At 43.9% G+C, this 24,552-nt stretch overlaps 1 long non-coding RNA gene across 3 annotated transcripts in view; it reads right to left on the reverse strand.

The window, feature by feature from the left end:
• Nucleotides 1–24,552, reverse strand: part of LOC137564165 (uncharacterized) — a 707,039-nt gene that overhangs the window by 211,159 nt on the left and 471,328 nt on the right. The window contains exon 5 of one of the 3 annotated variants that reach the window (XR_011030541.1): nt 7,749–8,153. The exons of the other annotated variants lie outside the window; for them this stretch is intronic. This is a non-coding gene — a long non-coding RNA (uncharacterized lncRNA). The remainder of the gene's footprint in view (nt 1–7,748; nt 8,154–24,552) is intronic. 3 annotated transcript variants of the gene reach the window in all.

Below are 24,552 nucleotides of genomic sequence, written 5' to 3' on the forward strand. Positions count from 1 at the left end.
TGATGGAAAAAATATTTCCATTGACAATTGGTGTGTTAGGTGAATTTGTGTTACCCATCGAAAATGGACAATGACTATCATACTGTTTGCTGTTTTCATCCTGTGTATGCAATACCTCTTCAGTACCACCCAGTAAGTAAAAATCACAAACACTGGTCCACATGACAGCCGGGGGCCCCAGTCTCTCTCACTGGCTGGCCCCCACATCACCATGCGATACCTAGAGGCAAATGCGGGCGAGCCCTGGACCTCTCACCTCCAGGGAACTCACCCCCACTGCCTCTAAACTGAATGCTAACTGCGACAAATACAATTGCTAACTCCCAGCTAGAGCAATTTCCTGCCTTTATCTAGTCAGCAGACGCCAGTCAGCCAAGCAGGTGTACTATTATACACCCTTTGCCTGCTGTACCAAATCTAGCAGGAATTGCATAAATTGGGTAGCATTCAGGTGGGAGGCTTCGGTTGGACGCAATCGTAGATTGCATCGGTTACAGGGACACGTAGGCACATCTCCCACACGGTCCCCTCCCTAACCACTCACCTGTCAATAGCATCCTGGAAGCTGCAAAAAAGAAATTTAAAATCACAAACACTGGTCCGCAGGTACAGCAGGAAAAGGGTGTATAATAGTACACCTGATTGGCTGACTGGCGTCTGCTGACCAGATAAAGGCAGGAAATTGCTCTAGCTGGGAGTTAGCAATTGTGTTTGTTGCAGTAAGTAAAAATACTAATCAAAACATAGCTCACAACTGTCCCTCTTTTGGAGGGACAGTCCCGCTTTGAGAACCCTGTCCCTCTTTCCTCCTCATTTGTCCCTCTTTCTATGTAAATATATATATTTCTCTACTAAAAATGTGTGATGTGTGTTGATTGACTCTAAACTTTATTCCCATCCTTTAAATTGATATATTACTAATTTTCAAATGTTAATATGAAGGAAAATGAACCAGGATGGAAAAGACCAGTGTGGTTTGAATGATAAAACAACATATTTTTCTTATGAAATCTTTATGGTATGTGTGACTTGGGGTGTGGCAGGGGTGTGATCAGGGGTGCGGCAGGGGTGTGGCTTAAGTGTCCCTCTTTCTAATCTAAAAAAGTTGGGAGGTATGCTGAAAATAAAAGGAGAAAATTACTAATGACGATAGTCTTGCTCTGCTACCTTCTTGTTGATGCATAATGTGGTGTTTGTGTAGCAGTTACTCAGCATGTGTAAACACTACACAGCCTCTGGATCCAATGCCATGTTGGATGTGGGGGCAAATGATTTGGAAGGGAGGAAGAATGTTGAACCTCCTGAACACACAGGCAAAGAACATTGTTAGAATGTGTGTGGGGGGGGGGGTGTACACGCGCTAGGCGCGGCAGTGTGTCATTGATCGGGCTCCCGTGGCCAGTAGCGCTCTGTGCATGCGCACAACGTGTCATGACGTAGTGAACACGCGCAGAGCGCAGCCGGACACGGGAGTTCAAACGCACACCGCAGACCCTAGTGCTTGCACCGGGTAATATCATTATAAGGCTGGAGTGTGTGCAATGCGGGCAAAGCTACAGCACAAGTCATAAAATGCTTTCAAAATCTATCAAACTATAGCAATGCAGTGGCAGCGCTATGGGCCACCAATCTGCCACTGCTCCCGACCCGTTGTCGGTGCGATCGACTGATTTGACAGAATCTGCCAGGAATCGATGAGAAAAATGGATAAGTGTATGTTCACTTTAAGAGACTGCAGGTTCAAGCAGGTAAATATTCCTGAATGCACAATTTTTATTTATTACGGAAGAATTATTTATATACCTTTTAATCAGTGATGAGTTTTTTTTTTTTTTCATGCAGCGCTTCATTTCACTTTGAGGACTGCTGGATCTGTATCAAGTACATCAGAAAAATGTTGTTTGAGGCAGCTGAGGACTGAAAATAAAGCCCTCTGATTTATTACACTGTACTGAAGAGGCGGATACCCTTCAAGCCCAACTGACCCCAAAAATGGACAAAGAATATTCTCCATCATGCGGACATTTTAAATTATACGTATTACATTTGGTACTAAACTTTCCAAATGAAAATGCCCATTGTGATGCTTTGTTTCTCTAGACTCCTCTTCTACCTCGCTTATATCCTCACTAAGGCCTTAAAGGGCTACTGTTGCAAGAGGTATGTGGAGGCTGCCATATTTATTTCCTTTTAAGCAATACCAGTTGCCTGGCTATACTGCTGATCCTCTGCGTCTAATACTTTTAGCCATAGACCCTGAACAAGCATGCAGCAGATCAGGGGTTACTGACATTATTGTCCGATCTGACCAGATTAGCTGCATGCTTGTTTCTGGTTTGATTCAGACACTACTGCAGCCAAAAAGACCAGCAGGGCTTCCAGGCAACTGGTATTGTTTAAAAGAAAATAAATATGGCAGCCTCCACCTCTTGCTACAGTTTGTCCTTTAAAGTGTGAGACTAAAGAAATCTCAGGTTTTATACTTGCCTGGGGCTTCCTCCAGCTCCCTTGAGATCGCTTGGTCCCTCGCCATCTTCTCGGGCCACTCCTGTCCTACGCTGGACTCGCCGGTACTCTGGCCGAGTCTAACTTCTTTGCGCATGCACGGCCTAGGCGCTCTCGCTCCAATGGCCGCGCATGCTCGATGAAGCGCGAGTCAGCCAGGGGGAAAGTAGCGGCCCAGTGAGGGAACGTAGCAGCCCGGGAAGACAGCGAGGGACCAAGCAACCTCTTCTTTCGCCTCAGGTTCCCTTTAAAAATGCTGATCCTGTACTTTCTGTGAACTGCAAGTCCCACCTCCCTTTGTAGATCAATAGTTTCTACTGTAATGCAGGGGGGATGCTGGGAAATGTAGTCTGGCATCTATTATCCTTCCTACTTTTGGTGGCACATACGGTAGTAACACCCAATTGAGTGGACCACTAGCTGAATCCAGAGAATCTTGGCTGCTGTACACTGTTTATATTAACAAATCATCCTGATTGTTAGAATTTGGGTTTTACTGTTTTGGGTTTAGCTGGACTTTTTGACACTGAATTACGTAGCTGCCTGTAGCAGGTGTTATTGCAGTGCTGAGTTACTCATACGTTATATGGAGAAGGGGTCAGACAGACATCAAAACATCGGAGCTTCGAGTTCCGTGACCACCAAAAGAGCAGCAAGATGAAGAATGCTCACTATGATGTTTGTCTAAATAAGCCAGAGTTTGCCAGCCCCTCCGAGTTCCTTGTTCTTGGAAACCGGTGGAAGATATTCAATAACATTCGCCTACTGCGTCTCCTGAAGGACGCTCTTACAGATGTGAGCGAGGGTAAGGCGGCCAATCGACCTCTCGCTTGCGAAGGCTGCCCGGATCACCCGGAAAAAAAGAGTCAAGGCTGATTAAAAGCGAGAGAATTGGAAACATATCAGCGCAATATCCGTGACGGGTCAGGCATAGCAGGGGGCCCGCGGGGACTCCCTCCTGACAGTAATCCACCATGAAACTCATAAAACATCGGATCACCTTACGTGCGAGTCCAGGTCCTGCCATCTCTCCGCTCAACGATCGTCTGATAGATGTATTTAAGAAACTGGAAGCAATCATATTCAGATGAAAATATATGCTTAGAGGCATATGGGATATGTATGTAGATACAATGACAATATACTGAGATAAGGTTCAGTTCTGTGATGTCTGCAGAGTCCTGCCAATGCAAACGTTCTAAATATTGTTGTTATCTATCTCATCTGTATTTCTTAAAGGGAACCTGACATGGGGGCCACAGCATGAAAACATACATACATGGGGCTTCCTCCAGCCCCCGCCGGCCTGATCGCACCCACGCTGTCCTCTTCTGGCTCCCCGCTCGCCACGGAAAGCCCTCCTTCCATGTTCACGTCGCCGGGGGTGCTCAGTGTCTATGCAGTAGTACTACACAGTAGCAGAATGCTCCCGGTGATTGGAGCAAGACGGAGAAGCGCACCTGGCCAGACTGTTCATGCGCCGACTGGTGAATATTACGAGGCCAGTTGCGGGCAAACGGGGAGTCAGAAGAGGATGGTTTAGGGGCGCTTAGGCCGGAGGGGGCTGGAGGAAGCCCCAGGTAAGTATATTTTTATGCTGTGGCCCCATCTCAGGTACACTTTAAGGCCTCTTTCACACCAAGACGTTGCATTTTAGGGGACGGTAAGGTCGCATAACGTGCCCCTAACGCAACGCATGGTGGTGTTGAAGTTGGATGTCAGATTGAGCTGCCTTATGAGGCTCTTGGTGCTATCCTGGGAAGCAGCGTTGCAAACTGTCAGTAAATTTACTGACTGTCAGTAAAAAAGTCAACAAATCTGGGCTGTCAGTAAAGTCCATGAAAAAATGTGGTGTCAGTAAAAAAAAACCTCTCTCTTTCCCAGAAGATCACAGCACTTACCGCTTATCAGTTCACGTATCACTCTGGAATGTACTCTGCTCTAGCTAAAGGTGGCCATACATCTGTAGACTTGGCGGCCGATCAACCTTCGGATAAGACAATTATTATTGATATTCTAAAAATCGGTGCCACCAAGAGCATGCCTAGTTGACAATCAAACCAATTTCGGGCGGAAATTGGTTGCATGTATCAATCGCATGTATCAATCGGACTTGCTGGAAAATCTCAGGTTGGCACGCTCAATCAGGCATGCAGTGGTAAGGGCTGCGATAATCGAGAAAAAATGTGACGGAAACCCCCAGTTGCTCCCCCAAATGTAAATATACCAAAGTCCCCCCCTCCAGATGCCGTGCATTAATACTTCACCTGTCCGGTGTCCGCCACTGCACTCTTCTTCCTCATTCAAGAGCGTGGTTGCCGGTGTATTGCACGTAGGGCGCATGTGTGATATCTTTCATTTAATTTCAATAATAGTAGATGTCAGTAAAAAAAAGTGTTCTGTCAGTAAATGTTTTGTGCTTTGTCAGTAAAAATGTATTTCTGAGGTTGGCAACACTGCTGGAAAGTCCGGATCTTTTCAATGATTCGGATGATTCTAATTGGATCATTGAAAAGACCTGGATCTTTGAACCGAATCTTTGAATCATTTTACTAGGGAAGCAGGAAGCAGGGGTGAAGCAGAGTGAGAGGTGCAGGAGAATGAAGGCACATTGAGGGTGCTAATGGGGAAGGGAGAGATGCAGCAGGAAGATTGTGCTTGTGCACAGAAGCTGCAGTTCCTGTTTCTTCCAGACATCCACTGTGAACCAAATCCTTCATTGTGATGATCCGGATGATTCAACTCACAAAAAAGATCTGGATCAAAGATCCGAATCGTTCATGATCTGGACAACACTACAGTGCAGTGAATATTAATTAGCCATGTGGCTAGGAACAGTAGCGGACTCTCCCCTTACTGATCACATGCAAACAGTCTAACGCAGCTAAAACCACATATAACGCACAGCATGCTGCACTTACTTTGAACGTCCAGCGTTACACTGTAGTGCAACGTGGGCACTGTGAACAGCCCATTGATTTTTCATTACTGTGAGTTGGGCTGCCTTACAGGCTGCTCTAACGTTCGCCTGTAACGTCCCACTGTGAAAGCAGCCCAAGAGAAAACTCGGGTGAAAAAGTTAATTGCATATGGGTCTGGATGTACTAAAATATGTTTGTTAGTAGAGCACACTGCCACCCTGTGGTTAAAGCTTGTAATGCATAGATCTACAGTACAGATAATAGACTGTTGTTGCTAAATACACATTCCAATACCTACCACTAGCACCACCATTGTTAACCTTACCTAACTCAATCTGTACACCAGTTGCTATCTTCCCCCTAAGACTATCCAACATCCTAATTCTCCTGTATATTCATGCCCTTCTTAGATACTGATATTTGTTCATTGTACCCAGAGACTGTATGCAGATAAAGATGGCAGCCTTCATGTTTCCCTTTCTTCCTTCATTTGGCGTGATTTCTGGGGAATCCTTCTTCCTGCTGTTATTACCGTATTTCTGTGAGAGTTTGACTGCAAGCTCCGGTGCAAAGTCTGGGTCCCCTTGCAGTTATATAACAGCTGTGCATCTGTCTCACAGCCGCCCAGCCAGGGACCACCAGTGAGTAAGAGATGGGTCATCACAAGTAATAATAATAAGGGCGGGGAACTCTCCGATGTCCGAGAAAAACGTCAATGGAGGGCGTAAGAAAATGTCATTCATTAGGTGTAAATGGGAAAGAGGAGGAAGCCGGGAAGGCTGGAGAGATTAAAACAATTCAGAGGAAACTCATAGGAACCGGCTTCTCAGCTATGATGGGCAGACTGAGGAAGACTGATATGAAGTCAGCTGGGAAGGGAAATGTCAGAACGGCAGTAATTGTGGAGAGAGCAGCATTCTCAGCAGAGTCAATATGAATTCAATTCACTCAGCAGAGTAAAGTGAATCAGGAAGCATGTACTAATTTACTGCAGTTCTGGGGTTCATACATGTAAATAGGTCCTACTACTGGTGAGCCCTGGACTGACTACGCCTCCATAACCCTCCTCCCCCATTTACAGTTCAGGGACACCTAACCTCTGCTCTGCCCCTCCTCTTACCCTAGGAACATTGTAAGGATGACATCATACATGCTAATTGTGCCATCCTGGGATAAGTGTGAAGATGCCAGCAAAGGAATTAGCACTAATGTGACATGCGGATAGTGAGGGCATGAGTACAGCATAAGGATAACGGAGGGATCATAGTGCCAGACAGGGTCAGGTCAGTAAAGGTTAATAATTCCCAGGCAGGGTCCGGATAACAGTCCCAGGCAGGGTCCGGATAACAGTCCCAGGCAGGGTCCGGATAACAGTCCCAGGCAGGGTCCAGGTAATAGTCCCAGGCAGGGTCCGGATAATGGAGGGACAAAAGCAGAGACAGGGTTAAGGATAATGGAGGGACAATAGCAGAGACAGGGTTAAGGATAGTGGAGGGATAATAAAGTCTGGCAGGGTCAGCATAGTGAAGAGATAAGAGTGCCCACCAGCAGTGGTCAGCCAGAGTCAGGACAGTGGAGGGATAACAGTTCCAGGAGGGGTAAGGACAGTGGAATGTTAATAGTGTCAGGCAGGGATTGTGATCTGCGGCTATGCAACTCTACAGGCAGCAATCTGTGATGCATTGTGTATACCTTTGTCTCATGCCTAGCATTACACTTTCAATACTGGTACTAAAATAGCCCTCTGTGGGACTGGACCACATGGGCTAGCCTTTGCTTCACACATAAGCCCTGTGCACTCATGATCCCATTACCCACTCACCAGTTGTCCTTTCTTGGACCATTTTCTGTAAGTCCTAATCACTGAATACTGGGAATTCAGCACATGAACTGTTATTTTGGAGATGGTCTCACCCAGTTGTGTTTGCCATCACAACTTGGCCCTTGTCAAAGTTGATCAGATCCTTATGTTTGGCCAGTTGTTGCTGCTTCCCACACATCACTTTGAAGAACTGACTGTTGGCTTTACCAATCTGTCTAACATATCCCACCCCAATATAAGACACAAACTGGGAGTAATTAGTCACTTATTTTCGTCTTAATGCTACTTCTGATTTGTGGAACCTTTCATGGAATATTCTTGTGAAAGTCTTTAAGTGATATTTTAAATGTTATCAATACATCATCATTGTTTTTAATGCAAGCTTACTTACTAACGCACTGTTTGCATTTATTTTTGGCATATTTAATAATTATGGGATACAGGTAATTGCACTTAAAGTGTACCTGAGGTGAAGCAGGGGTTAAAAAACACACACTTACTCAAGAAGAAGGAAGCTTCTGGATGCTATAGAGGCTTCACCCACTGTCCTCAGGACCGACGTTGCTACTCATGGACCCCGAAGAGCTCTTCATGCAGGAGTGCGGCCGGGCCGGGCCTGTGCAGTAAGCTGGAGCTGCTCCTCATGCTTGAAGAGGAGTGTGGCCTGGATCTTTCAGACGGTCCCTGGTGCGCGGCGGCGAGGACGACACCGGAAGTTTCTACAGGATCCAAAGGCTTCCTTCTCTTCCTTCTTCTTAGGTATGTGTTTTTTTTAAACCGAGGTTCACTTTAACCCATTAGAAGCTTCAATAGAGTTATCTCGCTAGTGATAAGTGAACTGCTTTTGACCTTAGTCGGCAGAACTTGCTGTGCTGTAAATTCTTGGAATGCTTTGATCTCTCTCTCTAGTAGAAAATAAAGAAACAGAAAGCAGAAGTCTTCTGTTATTGTCTCACACAGCCCCCTAGTAACAAGTGGCCATAAATACACATTACAGCAATACTAATTAAAAGCAAGAAAATACTAAAATCAATTGACCTAAAGCACTTGCCAGTCTCTAAATAAATTGGCTGCTAAAGGGTTAAATAACTTTTCACATTGTTTGCAATATACAGTACTAACCCTAAATATTACTTCACCTGTCAGTGGTTTTAATGCTGTGGCTGACTGATTTACAACATATTCGTGAAAAGACCTGACATTCCCATGTGTCCCAAATATAAATCCTTTGGGACCTACTCTGCATTATTATTGGTTTATCCTCCCCTTCCTGCCAACACTGTGGGGGTTTTCACCTTCTCCTGGCAGTGAATAGTGGCCTATTGTTTGGAGTTCCCAGAGGTCTGCAGAGTTGCTACCTGCCAAGGAGTGTCACCGAGAAGACTGTTATGACGGGAAGCACTGGCAGCAGTAGAAAGACCCTACACTGACCATTCTCTCACCACGCCAGGCAATATCCTGCCACATAGCTGATGGGTCAGGAACAGTTCTCAATTCCACTGCCAGCTGCGGCATCTCTTATCTACACTACCATTCATGCCTTTCCTTTCCTCCATGGCAAATAACCGAGAAATTGAAGTTATCTTCAAGCTTCAAAGCACGTCTATATCAAACCTCCATCATGCCGATGGACATGCGCTCCATCCATGAAACCCAGGACCACTGCAACCCACGGGTTCCTGGCTCTCTCCTGGATACATACACAAATATTATTCCCAATTTCTCTGCTAAAAATATGATACTTGGATACCATCTCAGCCACCATGGAACATTTAAGCTCGTGTAAACACAATTCATGGAGACGGGAGATAATGCCAGCCTATAACATTAACCTAACAAGAGACAGTACACTTTTATAAGGCAATAAATATTTCCTATGGTGAATGCACGTGTGACAAAGCTGTGAAAGTTGTCAGGCAACAGCGGAGAACAAACTATTCAGTGCAAGCATGGATAAAAAGGTTACAGGGGAATCTGGCCTAAAACTTGAGAGAAGTGAAAACCAGGTGGACAAGCATCCCCATGGGGACAGCCATGTGCTAGAGTGGAAGGGACTCCATAGCCCCAGAGTCAAAAGCATGTAAAAATGGAAAATCCAAAGCACCACGTCAGTATTATATAGCTTTTTTTATTGTATTAAAAATAAAAAAGATAGCCATGGAAGCGACCGACCCTGTTTCGGACATAGTGTCCTTCCTGAAGCTGTATCAGGCTCTCTCTAAGGCCTGGAACCCACTAGAGCATTTTTGAGCACTTTCAATCGCTAGCGTTCTCCCTAAATGCTCTGCCAATGTAAATGGATTTAACAGATTCCACTAGAGCGATTGTGATTAAGGAGATCACAGTCGCAGGACATGCAGCATTTTGGGAGCGTTTCCTTTCTAATGAATTGTTTAGGAGCAGGGAAATCGCTCCCAAAATCGCTTGTAAAACGCTATCACAAATCGCTAGCAATTGCGATTGCGTTTTGCGCTTTATAGTGAGTTCCTTCCAGGCCTGAAAGAGCCTAATACAGCGACAGGGTCTGTCGCTGCAATGGTTCTTTTTATTTTTAAAAACAATAAAATACCTATATACTACTGATGTGGTGCTTTGGATTTTTAGCCTTCGGGCTGGTTTGTGATACATTTTGGGAAGTCCAACAATGAGGTGGCCATGACAATGACCTTGAGGCCGGTTTCACATTAGCAACCTGCATCTTAGTTGCGGTGTGATCACATGATTGCATCGCACTGCAACACTAAAAACACCTAGATACCTGCGGCAATTCTTGGCAGGAAATCAAATCTTAAGTGAGGCTCTCTAGCGCTCATTTCCTGTGGCGGAAATATGCATTGCAAGCGAGTGTATTGGAAAAATTTGTTTCCCCACAAGAGCACCGCAATGCAAACAAGTAAAATATCTGTGGCGCCATTGACTTACATGACTTCCGGTCAACGTACATCATCGTGGATGTTGACTCATAACGCACTTATGCATTCACGTCATGATAGATCCTACGGTAAAAACGGATAATGCAATGTAATGAAACGCTCTGGTGTAAAGGGGCCTGAGTCCAGCAGTGAGATGGCAATGGCAATGGACCCAAAGGTCGAGCAGTGAGATAGGCATGACAATGACACTGAGAGTCCAGCAGTAAGATGGCCATGAAAATGGTCTCAAGAGTCCAGCAGTGAGATAGCCAGGACAATAACCCTATGTCAGGATCACTAACCTTCACGGGCAGGAAGGCTGTTACCAACAGGTGAGCACATACAGGTTTCTGTGCCGAAGTGTGTCCATGAATCCGCATGCAGGGCATGGGCTGGAGTTGTTTACTATCAAAGGGCGTTGTGTTATGCACTAAGCTATTGGTGCATGTGGCAGCCCTTATGGGTGTTCATGTTTACATGCCAAACAACCCATAGAGCCCCGGAAATGCTGTAATCAGCTAGTGGCGTGCCGCCTTGCTGCTGTACTGACTGCCCACTTTTTGCTGATCCTCTGTGTTGCTGATTGCTAGATCCATTACTGAACCCTGGCTTTTCTGGCTACCTAATTGTTACTGACCCCTGGCCTGGCTGACTACCTGAATACCCTGGCTTCACTATGGATGATCCAAGTGCTACTGTCCTGGCAGTCTGGTTCCACCGTATCCAGCCTCAGAGTACCAGACTGCAAGTTGCAAGGCTTGCTGTCCTCACAACAAAGTCTCAATATCCAAGGTACATCATAATCTGAACACTCTGAGAGGCATGCGTTAATTAAGGCCACCTGGCGTGTTGTAAGGCCGATAGTAAAATATCGGTATTAAACACAGATATTTTACTATAAAAGTGTAAAATATTGATATTAAATACCGATATTTTACTATGGCCCAACCTAACCATAGTCTCAAACAGAACCCTCCCCCTGCTGCGTACAAGAGGAATCGCCGCCGGGAGACTTGGGCTCAGGATACAACCAGTATGGCTTATCCCGCTTCTGTACAAGTTCCCAGCAACATTAAGTACTATTCCTCCTCTAGGTCCACGTGGATAGTGGGGAATGATGTAATTCGTCTTCCAGCAATTGCTGGAGGCCGAATTACAGTGTTTAAAAAGTTACTTCAGCTCCGTCTTCTGACATCTCCAAAGTTATTCACTGTGCAGCTACGGCCGTAATTCCTATTACGGCCTATGGTGGCTTCAGCTGCGACCAAATCTCCTGCGCTGGAATAGCAGTGTTCGCCCCCCGCTGCCTAACACTTACCCTCCCCACACACTACCTGCCTAAAGCCTGAAAAGAAAGAACCCCCCCCCCCCCCATGCACACACTACCTTCTAAATGCCTAAACCCAAACTCCCCCCCCCCCCCCCCGCACGCACTACCTGCCTAATGGTTAAACCTAAACTACCCCACCCCACACACCTACCTAACAGCGACCCCCCCCCACACACACACATGCACACGTACACACACACTAGCCGTGATACCATGGTCTCATTGCATTGCACCACAGAAAAAAAAGTAAAATATCCGTGGGGCGCCACAAAATATTAGCAAATTTCTGCTACGCCGCCCATATACCGATATTATGTATTGGTGCTGCCAGGCGCCCAATTAGTCCACTTGCTGCTTGCACCCTTTTTTCCTGTTTCCCCTTGAGAGTCAAGCAGTAAGATGACCACGACAATGACCACTAAAGTCCAGCTGGATGGCCGAGACAATTACCCCTATTTACTTAAGTTCTCCAAGGTTGGAGAACACCAGAAAACCTAGGTAGTGGTTGGCATAGCCCCTGCTAAAGCTATCTGTATAGCCCTGGCTAAAGCTATCTGTGCTTTCAGTGCTGGCGTTTCCATATGGGCAAACTTGCCCCAGGACCCCCAAGTGCTGCTGGGGCCCCCAGCCCCCCGAATCTGAACAATACAATGTAGCCCAGGGCCACAGCGAGTACTGTCTGCTCTGCTCACCATGTTGTGGGGGTGAAAAAAAGCAGGGAGCACACTTAGCTATGGGGAGAGAAGCTGCCTAATACTGGGGGAACATCTGACTATGGGGAAGGGAGCTGACTCATACTGGCGACACATCTGGCTATGAGGAGGGGGGCTGCCTCCTACTTTGGCACATCTGGCCATGAGGAGGGGGGATGCCTAATACTGGGGACACATTCTGGCAATGGGGAGAGGGGATGCCTAATACTGGGGACACATCTGGCTATTTCAACTGTGGAGGGGGCTTATATGTGAGTCAATGACTTTTTCCTTGTTTTTAAGGAAAAAGTATACACGTGTCAACTTGTCAAAAATATATACGATATATTAATTGCATTAGAGTTTCATTGTACTGTGTGTGAACTATTTATAGTCCCGCTATTGTCTGTTTTGTACTGTGTACAGCGCATGGACGATGCTGGCACTGCATTGAAAGAACATATCTCTTTTTTAAATCAGTTGTCTATGAAAATGACCCAAATGTAGAAAACAGCCTTCGGCTCCACAGAAAGGGAACACAGACTGTTTGTGGTATCCCAAAGTGGGTTTTAAAATAGAAAAAAAAGTCATCAGTTCTTTTAAAAAGTGCACTTTGTAATTCAGCAAGTTTTACAACAGCGGTGAAGCAAAAACACGACAATTTCCCTTGGCTCTTCTGAGGTCGCAACAACCGCAGTAACAGTAAAACTTTGGGAAAAAAGCAGCTCTTTCTAGGAAAAGGTTATTAGTGTGCAATGCTTAAAGAGGACCTGTAGTGAAAATAATGTAATGAATGAAATTGCTTATTTTTTTTACAATATTCATTTATAAATTATTAATTCAGTGTTTGCCCATTGTAAAATCTATCATCATCCTGATTTACATTCTGAAAATTATCACAGCTGGCAACATCCTTAGTCTTGTCAGGTGCATCTGTGCAGAATATTTTTATGAGAGTTACGGAGCCAGTGAAAATAATTCCTGGTCTCCCAGAATGCTCTGGGATGAGATTTCTCCATAGCTAAACAGCTTATGATAAGCTTTAGTGGGAGGGCGGGGCTACATACCAATATACAGCAATATATAGCTATAGGAAGTGCTGCGGATGCTGCAATCAGGAAAATGAATGTAAAAGTGGGTATCCTGAATATTTTACTGCATTCTACTATGTGTCACTACGGTGCCTCTAGCTGCACGGTTGTACTGGGACTCTAATAGGAATAGCTTTTGTAATGTATTCAGTACTTAAAATGTGTTGCCCTTGTTCAGAAGTTCTCAGCTGCAGAAGATTGAAAAACTTTCTCTAACCAGTTGACCAAATGAGTCAGGAGATAAGAGGACAAAAGGGGGCACTCCTGGTGATGTAGGTACTCCCAAATGGCAATAGAGAGACATTGGAGCAGCTCTTCTGATGTAATGGATAGGATGCAATATTGCAGAGCAGGGGCAAACCCAAGATTTTCAAAGGGGGATTCCTGAAAGGTCTCCCTCAGTCACGCACAATACAGTACAATAATATGGTAGGACATCATGCTGGTTACACACAATGCAATTTGCCGTCCGACTTACAGGATCTGACAATTATTTGCTAAATGTTTGATCTGCTCCGATCGACAACGGTATTAATCAGGAGCAGTTTGGATACAGATAATAATGAGGACAGCTGACATTGGTAATGAAGGGGAAAGTGAAGCATTCACACAGCAGGGCACAGGGCTGTGCTCATACCTGACTCTATTCAGTTCTCCAGCTCCATGTTCTGTACACACACTGCTGCTCTATGCTTTGTACACACTCTGCTGCTCCATCCAAAGTCAACTGTAGCAGGGAAAGAAAGTGGGTGGTGCTGTGGGCTGCAGGATGCCTGCAGATATTCTAGTGTCTCAACTTGTGCCTGTCCCCAGACACTGCACAGGCCCTGGTCTGAGGGGAGATTCTGGGCAGCTGTAATCACCCCCCCCCCCCCTGCTTTTACCTATGCAGAGAGCAGCTAATGAGCTTTTTAATAGCACAGCTTGAAGTGGGAAATGTGGGTGCCACCATAGGCATCATTATAAACAGCGGCTATAGGGCTTGATTCACTAAGCCACGCTGCTAAAGCCTCATAACTTAATTTGAGCAGCGCGACTTAAAAAATCCCCAGTGCCCGCTACGAGCAGGAGTGCTAAGTAGCTTGTGCTAACTTACTGTACGTGCGCTCCCTGGAATGTACCGGTCGCTCCTATAAGCCACCTTCAGGTCCTGTGGATTTAAAGAGACACTGAAGTGGAAAAAAAATTATGATATAATGAATTGTATTTGTAGTACGGATAATTACTACAACATTTGTAGCAAAGAAAATGTTCCCATATTTTTATTTTCAGTTATATAGTGTTTTTATTAAAACATTGCATCATTCTTTAATATTTGCAGTTTACACACTACTCAGCATTCCTAAATGAGTTTAAAGAGCAGGGCAATGAACTATTGACCTGTTCTCTGCAGGAAAAATAAAATACAGTGACTGACAGTTGAGATAACAAGCTTCAGAAGACAGAGCTCTCTGCCACGTTGAAAGTTGTGGAGCTCAATGGCTCTTTTGCATAGATAACAACTAGAGTTTCTTAACTCTTCCTGTGCTGGAAACAATTTTAGACTTATGTCTCTGCTCCCAATGTTTTATTTCTTAGCTGTACTACACATACAAATCATTATATCATAATTTTTTTTTTCACTTCAGTGTCTCTTTAAAGGATGTTGTCCCCGCACTATGATTGGCCCAATAGGCTGCCTGTAACTTGACAGGCCAATTTAAAGTAAATGTGAAGCAATTCAAAAAAAAGAGAGAGTTTAATACTCACCTACAGAGAGGGGGGGGGGGGGGGGGGGGGCTCTGGATCTCAGAGGGTCTTTTTGGTCCTGACTCAGTCCGCTCGTTCCACCACTGTTCCTTGGTGAAGTTGCACGCCTTTAGGACTCCTTGATAATCTACGAAAGAACTCATTTCCCCGAGTGCTACGTAGTTACATACATAGTTACATAGTTATTAGGGGTGAAAAAAGACATACGTCCATCGAGTTCAAACAGAAAATAAAGTACAACACCAGCCTGTTCCCTCACATATCCCTGTTAATCCAGAGGAGTCTAGCCCAAGGACTCCTTACTAAATAGGTGCTGGCTCACTAAACAGGAAGAGCTGAGATTTGCACCCAGGCCTCCTGTGTCAGAGGCAGAGCCATTAACCCTTACACTATCCAGCCACAGGAAAGATTTATGTATTCACTCACTGCACAGAGGAAAAGCATCATGCCAGTTCCTTCTTGTTCACATAAAGCAAAATAACGGCAAATACCTTTAGTTTTAAGAAGAAATGTATATTTAACTAAGCGTATTACAAGCAAGGGGAAACAGCACTGAAAGAATAATTACAATTACTGATTGATTCTGGATTTCTCCTTTAAACATGAACTGAAAAGAAAAGACTGCAAAGTTACTATTACGAGGTACAATGTTCTAATTTCAGACGTTAGCAAACAGAGCTGTAATTTATCATTACTTAACATCAATAAAGGAATAACAAGGGAAGAAATGACCTATACTATGGGGCCCATTAAGACACTTTGTTCCTTTTTTTTTTTTTCAAAGCAATTGGGTTTTTCTTTAGCTGAAATCTGGCTGGGGCTCTTTTTTTTGCAAAGAAAAGCCATGCTTTAAAGAGGAACTCCAGTGAAAATTATGTAATAAAAAAGTGCTTCATTTTTACAATAATTACGTATACATGATTTAGTCAGTGTTTGCAAATTGTAAAATCTTTTAAATCCGATTTACATTCTGACGTTTTTTACATTGTAACATTTTTACTGCTGGCAGGTGATTTAGCTGCTGCTGGCTGGTTTGGCAGTTGGAAACAGCTGTAAACAGCTATTTCCCACAATGCAACAAGGTTCACAGACAGGAAACTGCCAGGAGTACCACGGTCCTCAGAGTCTCTTGTGGGAGGGGTTTCACCACAATATCAGCCATACAGAGCCCCCTGATGGTCTGTTTGTGAATTGTAAAAAGGAATAGATTTCTCATGTAAAAGGGGGTATCAGCTACTGATTGGGATAAAGTTCAATTCTTGGTCGGAGTTTCTCTTTAAGTTCCTTCACAAGCAGAATTTTATACATATTGTTTCTCTCTGTATCTGAAGCTCCTTTTAGTAGATACTAAAGTATTTAGTGTTGTTATATAAGACACCCTGGAGCATATGCAATTCACTTTCCCTCCTGAGTTACCTCCTAGACCTAGGAGATCATTTTTATATTCTCTTTAAAATAACTTTTTAGCATCTTACAATTGAAAAAGTATCCAAAAGTTCAGTGGCATAGCCAAGGAGCTGTGGGCCCTGGTGCAAGTTTTACATTGGGGCCCCCCAAGTACTCTTAACAATCGATACAGCGCACCAAAATCTGCCAAGGAAAACCACAGTTTCAGAGGTGCAATAAGGGGATGGGGGACAGTTTGTTAATGATTACTACTATTCAAAGCATATATAGAAGTGACTATTACCAGCACAGGACCAATAGAGAGCTAATACTGCAGTTGAGGGAGGGCCCCTTGGGGCACCTCTGGCCCAAGGTCCCAAATGTTGTCGCAACCTACATGGGGCTTCTTCCAGCCCCATGTAGCCCGGGAGGTCCTTCAGCATCTTTTGTGCTCCCTTCCTTCTCCTGCCACGGCTCCTGTAGCGCGCAACTTGGCCAGAGTCCTGCACATGCGCAGACCCGCCTGGCTCTATCACACGCCATCACTGCGAGCCTTCTGCACTTGCACGGTTCTCAAAAGAATGAACCACGCTTGTGCAAAAACACTCACGGCAACAGGCACGTGGCCGAGCTGGGGCACGAGGACATGCACCACACTCTCAGCAAAGTCGCATGCTGCTGGAGCTGCCAGCGGGAGGATGGAGGGAACCCAGAAGATGTCGAGGGACTCTCAGACTATGGGGTGCTAGAGGCCGGAGTTCAGATTCCATTTTTATTCTCTGTTCAGGGTCCCTTTAACCACTTCAAACCACAGTGCTAAACCCCCCTAAAGACCAGGCTATTTTTTGTTAAATTGGCTACTGCAGCTTTAGGGCCAAGATACAGGGATGCACAACACAGCACACTAGTGACCCCCCCCCCTTTTCTCCCCACCAACAGAGCTCTCTGTTGTTGCTTCTGATCGCCCCCCAGTGTTTATTTTTTAATATTTATGTTATTTTAAAAAAAAATATTTTTATTATTTATTTATTTAGTTTTTTTTAAAACCCTCCCTCCCCCCAGCCAGCCAATCATGGCGATCAGCTCTCATAGGCTTCAGCCTATGAGCCGATCGATCTCTTATGCCCCAGGGGGACAGCCGTGTCACACGGCTGTCCCCAGTACAGCGCTGCTGCTGATCGCATCGCTGTACATGGTAATTAGACGGCTGATCGCCGCTCGGAGACTGAAGGCGGGGCGGAGCTCTGCCCCTCAACCAGAAGATGTGCGTGATCTCCTGCAGTAGCTGGCCCCAGGACTTGACGCCAATTGGCGTTAGGCGGTCCTGGGGCTGCCACCGCGGCCACACCCATTGGCAGTTAGGTAGTTAAAGGGCATTTCATGACTAGGTGTAAAAATATCACCTAGTAGAAAACTCTGGAGAAATGAATGAATTGCATATGGGCCCCTACTTCTTGACTCTTCAGTGTAAACTAACTCTTGACAGGGGATCAGCAGAGGAAGAGATAACTCGTTAGTGTCTACAGCAGCAGCCACATGTCCTTTAGGAACATTAACTCTGTAGATATTTTTAGAATTGTAAAAACATAAGAGCTTAGCTCCCAAGAAACAGAGTATAGGAATAACTAACGTAGAAGCAGCATCCTCAATGGCAGGTGGGGGGAGGGGCCTGGTGGAAAAGGGGTCAAACTTCTTCCCCCCTTCCTCAACCAAGGCCCTTCTCCTGTACACTCTGGTAGGTGGCGGTTATCTTCCTCCCCTAAGCACACTGGTAGTACTGGCATTAATTCCTCCAGCGCTGAATCCTCTCTGGCATCCTTTGTGGCAGCTGCCCTCTCTCCTCCGTCTAGCTCTTCTTCTACTGAAAGCAGGGACGGATCTAGACCAAGTTGCCCCAAGTTGCGCCTGGGGCAAGGTCAGGTTTTGGAGCCTAAACTGCCATTCCACATCCAAATTTTGCCGCCTTTTTAAGAATTCAACAAACTGCGCCTGGGGCAAGAGACCCGCTTGCCCCCCCCCCCCCTAGATCCGTCCCTGACTGAAAGTCATGTGATGACTCGTAGCATGCTTTTTGACTCAGGACCAGGAGGCACAGGAGAGTGGGAGGCTGAAGCAGAGAATGTGATTCCAGCACCACCACTGTGCTTCTTGACTGGGAGGGGGGGGGGGGGGGCAGGGATGAAAGGCAGCTATGAAGGGAGCACATGAGGAGGGTCCCATAGTAGGGAAGGAAGGAAGAAGAGGTTTACTTAGAGAGTGTGGAGGCTAGTAGGGAAATGTGGTTGGAAGATTTATGAGAGTAGGAGATAGGTCCCAATGTTTTTGCTACTGCAGCAGGAAGGCAGAGAATGTTGGCACTTGCACAGCTTTTTATGGGTGGAAGGGTGCTACGGTGACTACTTTTGTTACGTGAGGGTGAGGCAGCACTTTTTTGTTGAAGGGGGAGAATGGAGGCCACAATTGGGAGGTGAGAAAATAGTGGTCACCCTTGGTGGGAGATAGTGGTCGCCGTTCTTAGCACTCACTATGGGTTGGGGGGTGAATGGTTGCCACATAAGCAATGAGGTAGCTATAGTAGGAGAGGTGGTTCAAGATGGACATTGTTATTATTGGCAGAAGGAAGGTTATAAAGGCTGCACTAGCTTTATGACCCTGGGGTCACCATGGTGGGAGGGGAGGAGGAGAGTTGGGACTGTAGGAGGAAAGACCCCATCAAAGTACTGTAGACCTCCATAATTTGTAGTTATGGCCCTGAAACAGAGCCAGCAGACTGTAGCCCTGGCCAGCAAGGTGAGATGACGTGGTCACCAATCCTGATTAGGTATGGAGAAAATTGCAGTAATAACACCAAGTGGATGAGAGTTTCATCCAAGTTTGCTTTTAACACCTTTTCCTTTATAAGCTTGTTGGAATTTGAAATGAAATGCAGCATTACGAAGCCATGTGTAGTATGCTAAAACACGTCACCCTATAACTTGGCCACTTACTGTTTACGAGGTCCCCACGACTTTAACAGTCAGGCTCCTGTGGAAGAATTCCAAAATGTTCCACGTATGTGTGGCCACACACACCTCCTCAACATACCAAAGCTGTTGCTCACAACAAGAAAGAAAAGTTCAACACTGATGGTGGTGAAATAAGCGGTTTCCTCAGTTTTTCTGCAGGGTAGCCGTGCAGCCCATCAGTACGCAGTGAATGGAAGGACACAGACGCAATACCTTGCAGGTGCCACATAGTGGTCTGCTCTCTGATGGCAAAGTCCAAGTCCAAAAATGTTAAAAGAAATCCAGAATGTGCTGAATTAATATACTCCCCCCCTCCCCCAGGGATGTAGCTAGAGATCATGGGGCCCAATAGCAAAAGTTTTAATTTGGCCCCTAAAAAACAAGTTACAAGGTACCTAAGGTAACCAGAGGCTCCCTCACCAGTATAGGTAGCAAAAAGTGGTGTCCTCTCCCCCCAGTATAGGTAGACAGAAGCAGCCCCAACAGTATAGGTCGCCAGTTATGAACCCCCCATATAGGTATCCAAAAGTAGATCCCAGTGGCGTAGCTAAGGAGCAATAGGTCCCGGTGCAAGTTTTACAATGGGCCTTACCATTGTACCAATTACCCTTGCCTATAATATGCTTTGAAAAGTTCATGAGAATACCATTCCTCACACTTAAAATACTGGGCACACAATTACATAAGTTTAAAGGGGACTTTCAGACTTTGGTTTATTTGATCCCCCTGATGTGCTATCCATAATGAGCAGACAGAGGGCAGTTTTTAAAAGGTTAACCAGCTGATTAGAGAGAGTGTTTAAATGTTTGGCAGCTAATAAGACATCATTTTTTAGAAGGTGGAAATGACAAATCTACTACTGAGTTCTTCATAAATAAAATATAATAATAATAATTATAATAAGAGCTAGCATTGACACGTCAATAATCACATAACTAAATCTGGATTTCCAAGAACAGCCACTTTGTGAGAGATATAAGCTGAGGATAAGGAATGGTTTGTTAAAGATTACTACTATTCAATGCATACAGAGAGGTGATCATTAACACTACAGCACGAATAAAGTTCTAATGTAGTTACTAAATCAGAATCAAAATCAATTTTATTTGGCTAAGGTTGCACTTACAGGAATTTGACTTGACAGTTGCTCAACGGGCGTACGTTAAATAAGGGCGTTGGGAAAAAAGGGCGCCTGGTGTAAACCTTATCAGGAAATAACGTTTAACAAAAATTAAAACCTATTTTGACGATTAATTATAACGTTTATTCAAATTAAATCACTAATTTATGTTTATCGGTTCTCATTTGGTGGAAACGCTATTTATCGATTGTTGTACTGTTAAAAAGCTATTTTATAATTAAAGTATGTTAAAAAAGGCGACGGGAAAAAAGGGCGCGTGGATAAAACTTTATAATAAAATTTATTCTTGAAAAAATTAAATGTTAAAATCTTATTTACTTAGATTTAATCATAACTTTAAAAGTATAAAAGTTAGAAAATTAAATTACTATTTACTGTTCTTATGCACCGTTTAATACTTACATTAACGTTTACATGATCTTATTAATAAATCTTATTTTCACGATTAGTCAAAAGTCAAATAAACGCTGTTTAATGCTTTTTGAGGAAACAAACATTAACGTTTAACAGATACAAACTAAAATAAGCTTTTAGATGATGTTATAAAAAAATCACTTTATAAGAATTCCGGATAACTCAAATAAACGTAGTTTGATATTTAACTTTTGATGTAAATCTAAGATAAAGATTTACAAAATAGATATCTTACAATGTTTATCACTTTTAAACTCAATTTAATATTACAGATCGAACAAGTGTATTAATATGCATTGTAAACGGACTGATAAAAAATATAATTTTTTTTGTACTGCTGTAAACTTTTAAATTAAGGATATTTATCTTAACGTAATCACTTATGAGTATATTGTCAGTACGCGCTATTTAAGAATTTAAGAATTGTCCTTATTTAAGAATTTAAATCATTAATACCGAATTCCAACATTTGAAATGTACTCCTTAGGGTGGATAATAATTATTCATTCTTTTTAATCCAATCTTACCAAATCTATGTAGTGAAAGGTGAAATTCACTGAATTAACTGAATAGATACTTCATGCAGTTACCTTTATATTACATTGAAATAGCAAGATTGTATGAAAAAGATTGGATCATTAGTGGCCAGCTGTAATTGTACTATTTCATACCTTGCACGGTTTATATATTCTCCAATGACTGCTGCTGTGCCTTTTCACAAGTGGATTCCTTCTTCGGGTTCTTCTTCTTGACGCCTCATTGCAGTTGACTTGCACTTAAAAGGGGGTAGGGGGGGTAATGTGAAAATGATTTTAATTTACCCTGTGCTTCTCTTGGTACCACGCAGAGGACTCAGGCCACGCCTCCAGTTCACTCCCTTAATTTCAGACTTTCAAGTCTGTGAAGCACTTCGCCTGTGTATCCGGGTCCTCACTCCCGCTGATGTCACCAGGAGCGTACTGCGCATACACAGACCAAGCTGGACTTGTGCCGTACGCTCCTGTTGACATTAGCAGGAGGGAGGACACGGCAATGCTAGCGCATTGGTTTTACCACTTTAAAGTCTGAAATTCCATAAGTGCACACGAGGTGTGGCCCGAGCATCCGTGAGTGGCTCCGCGGGCACAGGACGTCTGAGGGGGCACCATGGCAACACCCGGGTAAGTTCAACACATTTTCCCCTGACCCCCTGCAGTGTCCCTTTAACGTACGCATAGTATGTTACCTTCATTTCTTCTTTTTCAGCCAACGGACGAAGAATTTGCTCATCGTGTATAACACTTGTGAATGTCATGAGGTGCTAATGGTGTGGCCTACTTTTCTGTCTTCGTAATGCTACTTGCTTATTTATTACTTATGAGTTGATATTAATAGTGGTCTGTGTTCTGTAAGGAAAACAGTAATAAAGATTGTAAAACATGCCACTGACTACACTAGCTGATGACCCTTTTCATCAGAGTAAGGTATTCATTTTCTATAATGGAGCATCAGTGGGCTCTTGAATGCTGTTACAATTAGTGTGGAATTCTTAGATTACACAAGGTACTTGGTGTACAAGCGCACTTAAATATAAATGCATGTACATAGTATACTTATTAAATTTTTAGGTATTTGTGTTGGTCTTGTACCACCAGCCCTTGCCATAAGTTTGTTGAACAGTACCTGGCTATCCTTCTCCATGCTCTATTTTTTTGGGGAAGTAGTTTGCAAGCATTGTCATGGTGTTTTGTGGCCTACCTGTGCTTATGCAACCACGGCCATGTGTGCACTTTTTTGCGTACTCAACTGCATTAGCATACTGCAGTACCACATTATGCTAATGAACAGGTTATAGAGAAGAAGGAAACACGTGTACCTGTCATTTAAGTTAAATTTCAAAATATTAGTTACTGTAGAGTCCGAGCCGCTACAAAATTATTTCAGTGTACAAAAGTGATGCTTGGGCTGGTAGTAGTTCAAGATATTTTTTATGTAGGCCAATGGGTATCTATAATCTTAAAGGGAAACCGAAGTAAGAGGTATACTTGGCCTGCCATAATAACTTCCTTTTCATCAATAAAATTTTCTTGGCTGGCCTTATGATTCTCTGGCTGTAATACTAAGAGCCATAGCCCCTGAACAAGCATTCAGCAGATCAGGTGTTTTTGACATTACTGTCAGATCTGACAAGACGAGCTGTATGCTTTTTTCCGGTGTTCTTCATAAAATATTGCAGAGATATAGAGCAGTAGGGCTGGCAGGCAACAGATATTTATTATAATGAAAAAAATATGGCAGCCTCCATATAGTAGTTTTTACTACAGTTACCCTTTAACATATAGTGTTAAAGGAGTACACACAGTTACCTTTTAACATCTAGTGTTAAAGGTGAACACGTCTAAATTTGAGGATGAATTTTTTTAACAATAGTTATTTCTCAACGATTACTTATGTTTTCTCTAACTCCTATAAGAAATTGTCCACACATTTTGCATTTCAAATAAAACTTTAATAGAACTGTAATATAAATTTTTTTTCTATTTAAATATACATCATACATAAACATTGAAACAGATGTAATAAAACATGTTTTTACTTACTACATACTTCCAACAATCGCATTTGCAAGGAGTGATCAAAACTTACAAAAAATTACAAAAATTTAGCTTTCTCCATTCCCTTGTTACCGAAGATATACATGTATATCTTAGTTTGCTGTCCGCAAGCATGTTGTTCTGCATGCAAGTTGTAGAGCTGCATTACTAATTAAAGTGAACCTTGAAGAATACCACAACATACATTTGACATTATGAGAAAAAGATGTGTATGTACAGTGCCTAGCACACATATAACTTTGCTGTTCTCCTGTTATTTTTTTCCCTCCCAGCTTGAAAGAGTTCAATATCAGGTATGTAGGTTGCTGACTCGGTCTTGACTCAGACAGGACGTGAGTACAGTGTGTTCCTCATTCATAATTAATTTCAACTATAAAACACTTTAATAGAATACAATGGCTCCAGAGAGCAAGACCGATGTGAAAATAGGCGAATTTCTTATCAGTGAGGGTCACACTGTAGTCACTTCCTGTCTGAGTCCGGACTGAGTCAGCCACTTACATACCTGATATTGTACTGTTTCAGGCAGGCAGGGAGGGAAAGAAATAAGAGGAACACAGTGTAGTTCTATGGTAGACGCAGTTGTATGTGTGCTAGGCACTGTGCATACAGATGTTCATTTCATTATGTTACATTTCTGTTGAGGTATCCTTGAAGGCCGAAAAGAAATGAGTGAAACTCAGCTGGGGCTTGCAAAGAGACACTGAAGTGAGACAAAATCTCGCTTCAGCTCTTATATATAGCAGGGGCACGTGTGCCCCAGCTAAAACCCCGCTATCCCGCGGCTAAACGGGGGTACCCGACCCCCCAACCCATCCCACGCCAAATCTACGAACAACTTGGTCGTAGATTTTGTTCTTTCCTGGAGGCAGGGGCTAACGGCTGCAACCCTGGCTCCATGCGCATATATCAGACGTGCATCGCCGCCTCTCCCCAGGCTCTTTCAGTCAATGAAGACTGAGAGGGGCGTGGTAGAGGCAGAGGTACGCC

The sequence above is a fragment of the Hyperolius riggenbachi genome, chromosome 3, assembly GCF_040937935.1.
Source record: "Hyperolius riggenbachi isolate aHypRig1 chromosome 3, aHypRig1.pri, whole genome shotgun sequence".
Lineage (NCBI taxonomy): Eukaryota > Metazoa > Chordata > Amphibia > Anura > Hyperoliidae > Hyperolius > Hyperolius riggenbachi.